Source organism: Hermetia illucens, chromosome 1, assembly GCF_905115235.1.
Source record: "Hermetia illucens chromosome 1, iHerIll2.2.curated.20191125, whole genome shotgun sequence".
In the NCBI taxonomy this organism is placed as follows: Eukaryota; Metazoa; Arthropoda; class Insecta; order Diptera; family Stratiomyidae; genus Hermetia; species Hermetia illucens.
The window spans coordinates 161,177,516-161,193,586 of record NC_051849.1 but is presented as its reverse complement, the minus strand read 5'-3'; the positions used below and the strand labels follow the sequence as shown (position 1 = coordinate 161,193,586).

The 16,071-nt window shown below is 40.0% G+C and overlaps 1 protein-coding gene across 2 annotated transcripts in view; it reads left to right on the top strand.

Moving 5' to 3' along the window:
* Positions 1-16,071, top strand: part of LOC119650414 (monocarboxylate transporter 13) — a 110,160-nt gene that overhangs the window by 67,305 nt on the left and 26,784 nt on the right. The gene's annotated exons all lie outside the window — the stretch shown is intronic.

Sequence of the window (16,071 nt, the reverse complement as noted above, 5' to 3'; positions counted from 1 at the left end):
ACAGCTTCATCGCAATTTGATTAGAAGATGCAGTTAAAAAAGCGCAAAAGTTACTCGCTAAATATTAGTAAATTTGGCGCGACATCGTTGAAACGCTTATTGAGAACTAGACCATGGTTTCTATATTTAATGAAATGATTAGTTACTGCATTATGATCAAACCATGTGTTACATATGGGCACTTAGAGTGTATTCAGTTGGAACACATTGATGAACCTGTGCGCTAGTTCACGGGTAATTGCATTTGGTTACAATGTGGCCCGATGAATAAGTTTCAGACGTTCCTTTCCAAGCAGTTTTCCGGAATGGTATTGAGAGACAAAAGGGCAGCCAAGTTTCAACACAACAAGAGACTTGGCCCTCGAATTAAAAACAGAGCTAGCTGGAGAGGTATAATTAGAACTTACAATCTAAGTCAAAAAATTATGACCTGGTATGCTCGGAGCATTCGCGGAGCTTAATTTGGTACTCTCAACTGTTGGGACGTCATTTACTTTTAGAGAAAGGCGCCTGATGTTTAAAGTGGAGGTGGCATACGCGAGCGTCACTTTAATCAAAAGATTTACTTGGCAAGTTACTGAAGATTACGCTCACAGTGACCACGAGGTAATCTATATAAAGCTCAAGACCGAATCAAACTTAAAAAAAACTCTCTCAAAGTGCCGGGTGAGTTGCAGGGTGGATGCAAAAGTTTTCGAAGGAAACACATTCTCTGTTGCGCTCGAGCCTGATACATCCTTGAATGGTGCGGCCATAGAAAAATTTACCCAGATCACCCAATGCTATTGTGCCCAGAAAGCGAATGTTCTCCAATAGGCAACCTAATCACTGGTGGAACAACGAAATCGTTAGGTTGTTAGTCGCAAGCTTCCGGGTAAGGAGACTTAGGGGAAAATCCAGCAGGCAGCGGCAGTCGACAGTTACATCTCTATGGTTTTACGTGGGTGCCTGTCTCGGGGACTTAATCCCACAAAAGAGGCAATTCACAAAAGCCAGTGGAACTGCCTGAAACAGTTGTGTGAAGATGCCGATATAAACTTTTGAAATAGGGCTTACCACTTTGGTCATGAGAAGCCTGCAATCGGTGCCAGTTTGTTTCCTCACCATCAAAACAGCTGGAGGGAAAGAGGAGTTTAGATTAACTAGTGTATGATATCCTCAGTTACCGAGGAGGAGTTGAGGGAAATAAGTAGTAAGATGAGTGAAAACAAGGCCCAGGTTTGAATGCAAAGGAAATCGCCGAAATGGCCATGTCAGCGGATTGTACAATGGAGCTAATATATAAGACCTGGGGACTTAAAGATGTGTTCTAAATCTAATCTCATAAGTTAGACAGGAAATTCTCTAAATATTTCAACTAGTAACGCTTGGCTTGAAAAAGAGAATACAATGAAGATACGCATCGTCATCTGCAAAACGATCATTACAGTTTTTATAATGTCAACTAAATCACTCAGTAAATATGACCTACAATACAATAATTTATCAAGAACCACTTAACAACGAATATCATTGTCACTAGCAAATATCACAATGAAAGATTTCCAAGATTTTATGTCATGACCTACAAACATATCAGAATGCAAGTATGCCAGTGAATACTGATTACAACTAGATCAATCCGAGGTTTCCATGACAAAGAAGATAGAAACCGATCAATAACTTGTCAACATTTATCTTTGATTCAATGATTAAATTCAACGGAACTTTACTCATTCATTTATAGTTACTCTGCTAATTGCATTTCATGTTGATTGTTCAGATGTATCTTTCAAGAATTTCCAGAGATTTTACATTGTTATGAGATAGGAGTATGTACACATGTACGAGGTGAATAATTCTTGGGTAAGCGCAAAAAGATTTTATGTGTCACGACCTTCAGTTTTCCTTCTATCCGATAAGGTGTTGATGAGCTTAATAATCTATACCCGTTTTTTGCGAATAAGCTGTTTATCTGTATGATGGAGGATGTGATGCACCACTTTAAATTTTAAATGTTTACTATTTACCCTTTAACATTATCGTGATAACAATATTCTTGTTCATCATAATTATTTGGTCATTCTTACGCTCAGTATCATCTTTTTTCAGTTGAATCATTTATTCTACAGTATCAAACATTCTACCCGTCGTTATTTAATTCTAAAGTAATGGTTCAAAGTGCGCTTCGATTCCCCCCAGGACGTCCCGAGGCCCTCGGACTCTTCTCCTACTGTTTTGTGCCAAGTGCTCTTGTGACGACTCACCCGTCGGGGGGGGAGTTGTCACCCCTCCTTAATGAATGACCTATCCACCATCGGTAGAGCCATTTGACCAAGGTCCATGACCGGGTGAGCGAGTAAACAGATCGACATAGTCGAGATATCTGAGAAAAATGCCATAATCCATTTAACTTCTCAACATCCTCCGAACAAGACAGCATGAACAAAAAGAAATGATATCGGTAACAAAATGCAGCCCTGGCGGACTACGCTCGGGACCTCAAATTCCTATGAAAATTTACCTCAATGCAGACATAACATTTTGCGCCATCATATGTCGCTATTAGTTTATCCGGAATGCCCTTCCTATGTAGAGCGTGCCAGATAAACTCCCTGTTCACGCTTTCGAAAGCTTTCTCAAAATCGATAAAAAGCAGTCGAAGCGAAAATATAAACTCCGCGTACTGTTCCAAAATGATCCGTCGGTGTTGATGTGGTCAGTGCAAGAGAAACTAGAGCTTAAATCAGCCTGCTATATGTCGATCATCAAATTTTCGTCGAGCGAAGCGGCCTTACTCCGTTTGAGTGCATGGTGAAGATCATTTCCCTTCTGTTTGGAGGAACCGTCCGTATCCGCATGTTACGGTGACTAGCCATTTCAAGAGGCGGAACTGTACTAGATGTGATACCGTTGAGAACCTTCCACCTCTTCAAACCCTTGTCATTGTGGATGAGAATTCGACCGTAAACGTTTTTTACAGGACCATCGAAAGATTTGCGACTACTTGCAAGTTCTTTCTATTGAAATCATTGCTTTCTGCGGCAAACTCCGCTCCCCTGATCAGTGCAATAACAAGCTCCTTTTTGGCTCGGCGCACACTACATTGACCTACTTGGAGTTCTTAATACTGTTGTCAAAGATCGTGTGCATATTGCAGAAACCATCATCAAATCATATTCCGTCTTCGATAGCTAAAAATCGTAGCCGTGAGAGCGATCCCTACCAAAGGCGCTGACGTTTCGGTATCAGTAAAATTTCGTAATTTGGAAGCTGTTAGCCTACGAATTTCGATCCCTTTGCAGTAAAGACTTTGGCTGTTTTCTTAAACCCCAACTCACAAGGCATATGACCTTTGTTTATTTTCCCAAGAGAAAGTCCAATTCTCCTTTTTATCCGAAAGATAGACTCTTGCTTCAGAAGTGTTTTTGAGTGCTCCAGAATCCTATTGTATTTTCAAGCTATCGGTATAGAAATATCTCATCAGTAGATTCTGCCACGTATAGATCTGTTTCATCCTCGTTTTCTTTAGGTTCAAGGAGAGCTTTATATATTCTACTCGAGAATCAGTTTCGCAATTACGCTTTCAATGCTCTGTGTTTCATCTTTGCCTATGCAATTTTCTTATCTAATATGACCCCCAGATATTTTTTCTTCGAAAAATTGAAGAGTTATTCCCCTCATCTCTGGAGGCGAAGACTATTCAGTTTTCCCCTTTTCGTCAGTAATATCATCATGCATTTTTTTGACGCTTTGTTTCTCTGTCTGCATTCTTTTATTTTACTACGCGCATTTGTCGCATATGTAGATGGGTAAGTCTACAACCGCGACTACGGCCAATTGCTCGTACATCCAATGAACACTTTGCTTGAGTAGACCATGTCATCCACGCTGATATTAACTGGCTAGCTAGGATTGGCCTAACTATCCAAGTGATAGGAAGATAATCCAACCGACTGAAACCGTACCTCGATACTTCGACGATGATTTAAAAATGCCTCGACTCCACTCAGACTAATTTCTTTACCGAAACCTGGCGCACATTTTGACAAGGCACCCGCAATTGAATGGGATAAAGACTAAAAAAAAGATAGTCTGTGCCATACTGTTGAGTTACGATAGCTGACTCTATCATCAAATCGGAAGATTCCCATAATTTATCTGAGTTTTGGCTACTCTCTTTTTGATTAGCGCTTAGCAACAAGTGATTGGTTATACTTTCTTCATCTACGCCCTAACTGCTGTGGCTTTCAAATCATCCATATTAAAGCTGTTATCTCTACATTTACAAAAGAGCTTCTAGTCACATGGAGTCTGTTTTGGATCCGTTGACGCGTTTGCCATCCAATCCTAATCTTAAACATTTGTCACTCTCCCATTACTTTCAGAGTTTGATTTCTGAATATATTCCTTGTAGGACTTCGACTTTGCAATTCGGCATAGATATCTTCAAAATCATACAATGATCTCATAACCAACCGAACGTTCGCACAAGAAAATTCGTTATCGTTTTGATATTTTTAATATTTATTAGCATTGTCTTGCAATGGTGACAGAAGAATTGAGTTTTGTGGGCATTTCTGCAATGCGTGCTTAGAGTAATCACTCCGCAATGGCACGCAAATTAACAATAAAGATAACAAATATAGCACTTAACCTTATCACAAATAGATACTGTCTCATATTCAGCGTTGCTATATAACAAAACTAGTTAATTGTAATAAAACTAATTGAATTTATCAGTTCAAATTATCTTATAACAAAATTGCAAAAAAATTGTTTTAATACACAAAAATGACCATTAAACAATTGACCGATTTTTGATTGTGTCGCAAATCATATCTTTGGGGAAGGTCTTCGATGATTGAATGTTTTTCATGATATCATACATTTTACACGGAACAAAGATTGTCGTCGAGGGAATTTAATTCAAAGATGCCGAAATATCAGCAATCGGCATCCATGACGCTATGATGTATATACGTACCAACCATATATGTATATACCGAACATGAATCAGAAGTTTTTCTTTAATTTTTTCATTTGCAGAATTCACACAAACTTTGATTAATATGCAATTTAGAAGCGTTAATTTTTGTGGAACCCCATGTTCGAGCTTACGATATGTACACCAAACCTTTTGATGAATTTTTGAATTCTTGTGCCACATAGAAGTCTGCTTTGATCATAGCTTATATATGGAGGTATACGGCTCACCTTTGCGAATAACTTGGACACGACACTTGTCTAAACCAAATTCCACCTGGATATTACGGCTGATTATGTGAACAATACGCAACAGACTTCTAAGACTGTCAACCGTACCAGTATAAAATTTGATGTCATCTAAGTACATTCAGAGCATGAAGCGTGTCAGTCCCCACTTAGCACGTTGGCCATAATTGAATGGCAAGTCATATGCTCACCAACCATCATTCAATACGGTGACTCAGAGTCCCTATGAATTCCCGTTGGAGAATGCCTCTTCATATGCGGATTGGCTCTGAGGCCAATCCTGTTGTCCTGTCGTCAAAAACGTTATTAGTAGGATATCAATTAACCAGGTATGCACAATACCGTCGAAAGCCTTAACGTAATCAATATAGTAACTAAGGAGATTTCTTTGACCTGTAATTGCCTGTTCTATAACTACCAAGTCGATAATGAATTCGGAGGCGTATCCATTGTTGGTCTCGAGGAGCGCGTATTGTCTTAATAACGGACGTTATGAATGCGTAGAAGTTTGATTGACAAATAATCGATTGTTGACCTGATTTGTAGTGTATGCCAACAGAAGACGTATACTGGTAGATTCCTTGTACATACTAAAAATTGCACATCCACTACAGACCAGACTTCATTTCAGAAAATTCTAACACGCTCTTTGAAGTTCATCCTTCAGCATGATAATAAAGAAACGAGCTTCGGAGAATATCTAACCTGTTGCCCGCAGTGTAGTGCTCATGCTACCGCTTCTGCCTTCATTGACCAGCTTCTACGATGAACTCAAACCGTATACGTTCCCTGATGACAGCCGGAATTGCATCGCTACGAATGGTAAAAGCGGTCCTAATTTGTTACCCGCTGTCTAGTCGCGTAGCCATGCAGAAAATGCTTGATGAATCTTTTGTGCAACAAGGGCAATATGATATTCTATGCACCGCCATTGTGATAACATGAGGTTCATTTTCTCTCTTCATTTCATCCGCCTCTTATACGAATCTGCTAAAGAGTTGCCATAGATTCTAATGAAGCAGGTCTATAAAATTCATTCCTCGAAGCAGATGGACTAAGGCTATCTTTCTTTCAATACCAATTCTCGAACCGGCTACGCATTTTATTAGGGTTGAATTCTTCTATCCATTTTTTAATTCTGAATAGTAAATTTATTTTGTTATCACGTTGATTAGATTTTTTTTATTAGTTCCGACTTGTCGCAATCTTGGCAGAGGCCGTATTTTACCTTACACTTATGGTATACTGAGTGCCAAGCAGTTGGACTTGGACAATCATACCTACTTGAAATATATATGGGCTCTAGTGGTGATGGCCGATGATAGGTTAGTGGGAAAATTCGTCGAGTACTACGGACAAGACAGCTGCCAGAGCTGTCTGGGCTATAGCTTGAATGTGAAGGTCATCAATCCTTGTGGATGACTTGGGTTCGGCACTTGTTTAATCCAAGTTTTATGCGAAAAGGATTATTTTTTTTTATTAGCATGGATCATGAAACAAGAGTTGGCATATATTTTAGTAGGCGAAGAAGCAAATTTTTCCTGTTCACGCTTAATAGAAGGTTGAGGGAGTTTCCGTACACTGGAAGAAGGAATTCTAGAAAACCTCATAATATGGAAGGAAACAGAAATACAATATATATATTAGTTGTAGAACTTAATTTCCGCGTTTTTTCCGCCTCTTTATTTTGTGGAAATAAAAGAATTTTTTATCTAATGAGTTTTATCCTATTATTTTATTGTGTACCAGGAAAACTTCATTTGCTGGTAGGTTTGTTTTTCTTTTTCCATCCCAAAAAAAGCCACTGAGGCTCATCAAAGGCTCGAAAAAGCTTACGACGATAATGCATTTGCAATGAGAACTTGTCAAGAACGCTTCCAGCGTAATTTCGATGTCAATGACGAGGACCGACCAGGACAGCCAAAAAAGTTCGAAGGTGAAGAACTTCAGGCAGCAACACCCTTAGATTGCAAACTATATAAGTACCCTATGGATTGTTAGAATGCCACAAAGAACAAAGAAAAACAACTTCCCAAATCTGGATAGGTGCACAAAGGAAGGCATTTCTTCGCCGTAGGTAAACCCTAGAGAGCCCACAATTTCCGTGACGAAGCCCAATATCCACTGTAAGCTCCAACTAAAGAGACCGGAATGGGCGAGCTGACATGCAAATTGATTCTCCTCCCTGACAACCCAAGACCGCACGTCGCAAAACCAGTCAAAGGCACGCTATAAGAGTTCAAATGGGAGGTCCTGCTCCACCCGCCTCTCCAAACATCGCTGGCGGTCTGGCGACACAGTACTTTCAGAATTGCCAAGCCATTGAAAAATGCCTCAATGAATAAAACTCCTCCAAACCAGAAAACTTTTTTACGATGAAATCCATAAGTTGTCTAGTCTCCGGGAAACCCTTGTTATTAAATATTGAAATTGTTTTTAATGAAAGTGTAGAATAAAATTTATAGAGTTTCATGTTCTCAAAAAACCTACAAAAACATGGAAATTGAATTCTCCACCTAATATAACCAAAAAGGGGAATTTCTTCTTTTGAATAATGATGTAATAATGAGAGGGAATTGAATGACAGATTTCTGTTATCATTTTCCCAAAATAAGCCCATTCGACATTTGCTGAAAAATAGAAGACTGAATAATAAAAATTTCCTGAATTTTAATACCTCATTAGTTGTACTTGTTATATACTTAATACTAACCGAAAAGTGCTTGCTTTCTCCCTAAAAATCAAACAGAACATAAATATATATGCACTGTGAAATATGTAAACAAAAATGGTTTGCCCAGATAAACATTCTACCTCCAAAAAGCAAATAAAGATATTGAATCGCTGAGATGACTGTACTTTAATCCACTCTTATTAAGCTTTTTATATTCAAACAATACGTGACAATTTATGATTAACAAACAATTTTGTTTACAATCTGCAAACTGTATTAAATTCTAAGAGATCTGTTTCAAATTCTTTACGCCCATCATTGTGGGAAAACAACAGGGAAATATTCAAACGAGATTCTACCGAAAACCGTATAAAATTATATTACTCATATCAATGACATCATGCGAGTTTGGGAAGTATTATTCTGGGTTTTCTAACAGACAATCAGCCGCTTTTGATTCAAATTAATGTGACCCTATATCAGTTGCGAGTTTTGCTTGCGCAATTCGCGCTGATAAAGAGCAGCTTGTCAGTACTCCCGACTTTGCAGAATGTCTGGTGTCATCATAGCTTATCATAAAATTGTGCAGTTCTACTACACTTTACTGGGATTGGAAAAATAAGGCCCGGAAAAGAGATTGGATATCATGCAAAATGGACGTTCTTTTTCAAAACGGACACTGAACTCATCCTAATTCGTCAATAATTTCACACTAATATTTTTTTTTTGTGTAGTTGTCCTGAACTAGCTTATGTTTGGAAATTCATTGTTAAAATAGGCCAGCGGCATTTCCTAGTGATAATCTATATAAATTAGATAAAATTAGATAAAATGGATTAAAATTCTGTCAGAGGCAATGGCATGTCAGACAATCCACTTCCTTAGTAACAATTATGGGTGGGTAGCGTAGACCTGAATGCATAGATGGATATTTTGATATTCTTAATAACTTATTGAGCATAAAGGAAAGTATGATTTTTTGGAAAAGAAACACTTTAATATTGCTTGCTAATTTAAAATATTGCTTAGCATTTTGTTGCGCCACCTTTGTCTTTAATGACACTCTTCACTCTTTTGGGCATGAAGGTATATAAACCACTCAAATATTCATCCGCAATTCCATCATACCAAGTTTTTTCAATTGTTTCCTTAAGCTCAGCCATGGTTGTTATCTTCTCGCATTCGTATTTTAGCTGTGATTTGGCCCAAACATGTTCGATTAGATTGAAGTCTGGGATATTGCCTGGCCAATGCAAAGAGATAATCCCTAGATCTTCCTTATATTTTTTGATCTAATGTTAAAGAATAATTTATTCAACTTAAAAAAGTTTATGCGATAATAAGGACGTTCGTTGTTACTTACAGAACGGGCCTGATGACAAGGCACCGAATCCTCTTGAAAGAAAAAAACCTTATTTTTCTGATACTAACTCCAAACGGACTTGCATCTAGTAAGTTGTGAAAGATGTGTTTGTACTTTTCTGCATTTATTGTGCCCTCTAACATTAAATCGACTCAGTTTTATGTTTATAAATGCATCGCCACACCATCACTTAGGGTGAATGTCTAACAGTTTTTTTTTGGGGTAGGGTAGGTGAATGCATTTACGCCCACAGTGTTGGACACCCGGTTGGGTACGTCGTCGGACTGCCAACTAAACACCTCCTCATCGTCAGAGAGGTAGCCTGGAAACGTTTGTCACATTACTCCGGGCTAGTCCCCGAACTCTCCCCTTCGCGCCTTGTGGAGCCTTCAAATCAGGGATTTCCTTTCACCAACGGGAGGGGACAGGAGGAAAGGAACTGTCAATTCAAGGAACCCCCTGCCATCCGGCTCCTCTACTGGTGGGGTCTATCTTCTTAACAAAGAGAAGGACCCGAAGGTAATGGGCAACATGGTTCCACCTGTCAGCACTCCTCAGCATCTCTTCGACAATGTTGTCTGGAGAGAGATTCCCTGTGTTTGAGAAAAGCTACTGACGAACCCCATCCCACCCTCCTCTAGAAAAAAAAGTGTGATGGACGCCATCCACAACTCCATTGGAAAACCCAGGTAAGACTGAAAACCTCCATGGTCACTTAAAAATTGGGTAAAGAAATAATCAGTCTCATCATGCCTCCTATTCAGTCACGCACCTAAGTTGCCGATGAGCCGCGCAGTCCATCTGCCTCTAGTTTCATTTTGTCAAGAGAGCTGCCACTCGTCTAGGGTGTGTTGCCGGTCTTCCCTTGGCTCATCTCCCTTGCGCTTGTATATGGCTTGACGCTCCTTAGCAAGAAAGGCAACGGGGATCACTCCGGCGATCAGCAACACGGCCGGTTCAGAGACAGTGCGGTACGCATATACCACCCGCAAACCTCCTTGTCTCTGTACTTGCGCGTGACGTTTACAATATACCTCCTTGCCAACAGCGTCAGCCCATACCTCTGCGCCGTAGAGCAGACAGACTCATCAGCATACTTAACGCCAAAACTCCAGCTGCAGCCTCATTCTCTGCTACTTTGATCTGCTCAAAAAAGCTCATCTTTGTCATCTTAGTCATCCATCCGCTTACCCATAGCATCAATATGCCGAGTCTGCTTTGCACCTGTTCGACAAAGCGTCCAGCAACAAGCGTCGCGACATCATCTGCATAGCCGCCCAGGCGCGACTCTTCTGAAATATCGACTTTAAGTAGACTATCATAGGTAGCGTTCCAGAGGTCCGGAACTAGGATAAATCCCTGTGCTACCCCCGACCTGACCTCCATCCTCATGTGACCCTCTAGTGTTTTATAGAGCAGGGAGCGGTTTCTCAGATAGTCCCTCAAAATCCGTAAGGAATAGTTCGGCACGTGGAAAATATAATGCCTAATAGGTTGGAGGATACAATTTTCTGCATATCTTTCATATCGTTTGCTTCGTCTATCTGTCTGTGCGTCTGCCTGTCCGCTACACACATTTTTCTCCGAGACAGTTATAGTGATTGACACCAAATTTTGTAGAAAGGTTGGAACTGTGAAGAACTCTCACGTATACAGTGAATTACATCCTTTTGTATCAAATTTAAGGGGGGTCCCCATACATGTAAAAAGGGGCGCAATTTTTTTTCATCAAATGTAGTCATGTGGGGTATCAAATGAAAGATCTCGGTTAGTACTTTCCGAAGCCGGTCTTAATTTTGATAGTTGTTGGAAAGGTAGGAAATGCAGGAGGTTGAAATTGATAATTTCTTTAACGAATCCATTCTCAGAAACTACCCAACCGAAAAATCTGAAAAAAAATCAGGAGTCTGCCAATGTACCATACCCATACCCATATCTGTTCAAATAAAGTTAACAATAGTACATTACTATAATTTTTAGTAATTGGCAGGAAAACTTAAGGAGGCTTAAGTTTATCCTAGAATCACGAAATGCAGCAATATAGGGTACAGCATAAAGCATAGTCCTACCAAATTTAGTAAAAATTTCACTATTACTAACAATCTTATAATAGGTCGAAGCAGTCGCTTCTGTGCAAATTCAAGACTTTGAAGAATCCCTAAAACATTTGTGAACTTTCCAGAATCCTCAACAAAGAGATAATCAAATTTGAAAATTTTTTCGATTGCGGTTTTTTATCGTTGGGTGTGCATGTATTTTTGATCTTTATATTATGTTTATATAAGATTTTATAGCATATTTTATATAGAATCATCATCATCAACGGCGCAACAACCGATATCCGGTCTAGGCCTGCCTTAATAAGGAACTCCAGACATCCCGGTTTTGCGCCGAGGTCCACCAATTCGATATCCCTAAAAGCTGTCTGGCGTCCTGACCCACGCCATCGCTCCATCTTAGGCAGGTTCTGCCTCGTCTTATTGCCCTTATAGACTTTCCGGGTGGGATCATCCTCATCCATACGGATTAAGTGACCCGCCCACCGTAACCTATTGAGCCGGATTTTATCCACAGCTGGACGGTCATGGTATCGCTCATAGATTTCGTCATTGTGTAGGCTAAGGAATCGTCCATCCTCATGTAGGGGGCCAAAAATTCTTCGGAGGATTCTTCTCTCGAACGCGGCCAAGAGTTCGCAATTTTTCTTGCTAAGAACCCAAGTTTCCGAGGAATACATGAGGACTGGCAAGATGATAGTCTTGTACAGTAAGAGCTTTGACCCTATGGTGAGACGTTTCGAGCGGAACAGTCTTCGTAAGCTGAAATAGGCTGTGTTGGCTGACAACAACCGTGCGCGGATTTCATCATCGGAGTTGTTATCGGTTGTGATTTTCGACCCTAGATAGGAGAAATTGTCAACGGTCTCAAAGTTGTATTCTCCTATCCTTATTCTTCTTCGTGTTTGTGTTTGACCAGTGCGGTTTGATGTTGTTGGTTGATTTATATAGAATAAGATGTGTAATTCTAATTTTTGAAAAAAGTTTTCATAAAGCAGCCATATTCTTTTTTGTCATTTTCGTCCACATTTTTGAGCAGAAAAGAAACGTGCTCACTCTTTTAAAATCGAACCAAGAACTTTAACAAAACTGAAATTAATTAACAAGTATGCGAGAGCGCTGAAGAATAGAGCCATAAGCCAGAAAATAAAATCCATTTGAAGTCTCGTCAACTCTTACTCATTGGCGGTATATAGACCAGTTGTTTTTGTGAAATAGCGTTCCCTAATCTGTCAACGATTTCCTAGAGATGTTCGATGGGATGCAAGTCAAGAGTTTGTACAGGTTATTGAAGGAGGTTTACGTGGTTATCGGCTAGTCAACTCTTCGTGATTAGAGTCGAAGGCTAATCTGTCACGCATCTAAATCTAATAGTTGCCTAATTTGTCGCGAGAGTGAGATAGCATAGACCCTGGTAACAAACTATAGTATTTGGCTGCAGTCATTACATCCACGACCATAAACATTAGTCCATATACAATCGAGTCTTTTCTTAGAGCAATATGTTTCAAATTATTGCTCACTGATGCAGGTAGTTTCCAGTATATCTGTGGTATAACAGTTTTAACAAACAGTTAATAGAAATCTCAGTTAAAAGTTTCGTTGATAAGCACGTGCTTTAAATACAAAATCCAACCTTAAATTTTTTGAGAAAATAACGACCTTCTGGCTTTAACTACCGTTAAAGTCCTTCTCACTTGGGGGTTTTCTTAAACCTGGGTGAAGGATGAGCAACGCAATATAGACAACATAACCTAACCACAAACAATTGAAAACGGTGTCTGTGTCTAAACTTGTAACACGTGTCTTGCCAGTTCAGACAGGCTCCGACACAATTGTGTTTGCAAGTGTCGTCACAAAACGTATTGAAACATATTTGAGCTATCTAACCTACCAAGAGTCTAGCAACGTAGGGCCCAGTGCCCAAAAATCGACAGGCAGCTAGCATACATAGGTCGAATGCCTGGCCAATTCTCATCCTCACGTACGATCTTTGTCGGCCGGACCAGAGAACTTAGCTCTCTCTGTTAGTTTGCCAGGATGTCGTGGGACAACTAAAATCTGTACCGCCATGGATCCGCCTCCATGTTTGACCTTCGGCACTTGGTATTTGACGTCCTAACGTTTTCTAGAAAATAGTCAAATATGAAGAATCCCTTCTGTTGAAAAGAGTCTAAATTTTGGTTTTGGGTCGGCAATCAATCGGTTTTGCATGCCTAGATATCCAACAACATTATGTAACATAAATAAGACATAAGAAAACTGATTTCATTGTTCATCGCAAAACATTTCTAGTCGCACCTACCGTGAATCCGAGTTGAGGGGCTTAATCTACGACGTGAGGACGTCATTTTAAATGGATCTTTTCACACAATATGGACAAGTAGATGATCCAGAGCTTCAGTTGCTTTTCTCAGACGTTGTCTACAGTTCTTTCTTACAATAGGGGTTCGTGTCACGGAATCGGGCGGCTAGATGCTGAATTCCTTAGTAACTACTCTTTGATCATTGCCTTTTTGTTCCACTAAAAGTCTTCAGCTTCTCGGGCAATTATTTCCTAACAACCCAAAGGCTTCAGTCAACATATATATATTACTTTCCTTACATTCATTATATACATATTACTTAGTTATTAGTTTTCCGTGGCATTTTCTATACTGGCTTGTCCGCCGGAATTGGACCCTAACTTTGTCTCCAAAAAACCTCAACAACACTGTGATATCTGCTTGCTCTCTCAACGAGTCATTGACCTTGGCCCAGTGGTTCTCAGTTTATGGAAACAATGAAACCAATGAAACCAAGATTCTAAGTCTCACTGGTTATCGTACTCTTCGTATTTGCAATAATGGCCAAAGCAGCCACCAATTGATGAATTTGTTTCTTTCAACGGCGGCACTAAACTGAATGTCACTCGACGCATTAATAGTGGTAAATCAGCTTTCACTGATTTGTCCAAAATCTGGAAATACAGCTATGCTAAAACCACCTGTTCCGTGATAATGCTATTCAGTCAAATTGATAATACAGATCCTATGTATAGCACTGGACTGGACTGGACAAAGGGACATGGCAAGCGATATTCACATATTTTCATTTAACGTGCACTTCCTGTATAGATCCAAAGCTGCTCAACAACTAGCCGATACTCTGCCCCAATATAGGGCTTGCATCCTTTATCCGTTATTCTACTAGCAATGCCGTACAAGATTGTCAAGATCGTAATCATTGGTACGACCACGCATATATTTGGACCCAACCCTAGAAAAAGTCAGAATGACTGGGTCGATGATGATTGTAAGCTAGCAACGGAATGGAAAAATGCTGCATAGTGGACAATGCAGGAATCTCAAAGAAGGTGGACACGTGTAAACTTATCACGATATCATTCCGTCGAGCGGAGTAGCGACTTCAGAGACAGAAAAATAAAGGCCGCGGGGAACCACTATATTTGCGAACTTGAAAAATACAGAGAGCAAGCACACAAGATGCGGAAGTTTTACCAATAAATCACCAGAATAAAGCCATACACGAGTATAGCTTAATGTTCATCCTGCTAGGACAAAGAGAGGAATCTGATTTCTGACCATTTGGGAAAATTGAAGCGAGTTACGTGGGGACGGCGGACAAATACTGCTACAACTCAGGATGGAAGACATGGTCCGTGCGATTCATTGACTCAAGAATTATTAGTCGGCAAGAGCCGATGGAATTACATGCGAGCTGGTTAAATATACTAAGCGGTTTCAGGGCTTGGGGCAGCGAATAACTGCGTTATGACCTACAAAAGAGTATATCGCTCAGTGCAGACACTATAGAGGTATGGCGTTGCTTAGTACGATCTATATGTTAAAATATTCTCTGCTATCTTGCTGGACCGGATAGCCCTATACGCCCAGACCTCCCTCAGACCATACCAGAGACTTCACTTCAGGAAAATCAGTAACAGATCAGATTTTCTCTCTGCGGCAAGGGATGGAAAAACTGTTGGAATATGGCCATCAGTTCCACTATCTTCATCGACTTTAAAGCCGCCTATATAGCATGTAGTCCGGATGGCTTAGTGGTTAGAGCGCTGGGCTGTCGTCTCAAAAGGTTGCAGTTCAAATTTGTTTTGTGACTGGATGTACGGATGCCGATCGACTTAGCTATTAATGAGTATCTCAGTCAAATCAGGGTAATCATCATAGATGAACGCAATGCTCATCACATTGCCTCCTAGTGTATCATTGCGATCTTGAATGAAGTCGCGATCGTCTGGTTGTGGATAAAATCTAGCTGTATCCTTGTATTCAATTCAATTTTTCTATAAATAATTTGCAAATTCGCCGCTACCATCAAAAATCCCAGCAACGGCATTGAATCCGTGCGTTTATTAAAAGTAGAAAGAGTAAATTCTTCGTGAATGTGTAATTTTGGCGAACATGCCTTAAATATGGAGTGAGGTTTTAACTTGAGTCAGAAGTCGCTCCTGTAACACACGATTCCCTACAAAGTAGTACCCCTTTTTTGGAATATTCCAATGTCGAAAAGGGACATTTTGGCAGAAGTTTTTTTGATTCTTTCTGTTGCCCCCTTTCTGCAGCTGGTGTTACAGTCTCAGTTTCTTAACTCTGTACTGTTAAATAAGGCAGTTGCCTTATTTGAATGGAATTCGCAACTTCTTTCGATCGTAAGTTGGGCAGGCCAATTTTACCTAACGAGCTATCATCAAAGTGTGGATCACATGAATGTACTATCGAACGTGGTTTCTTCTCAACTTCCGA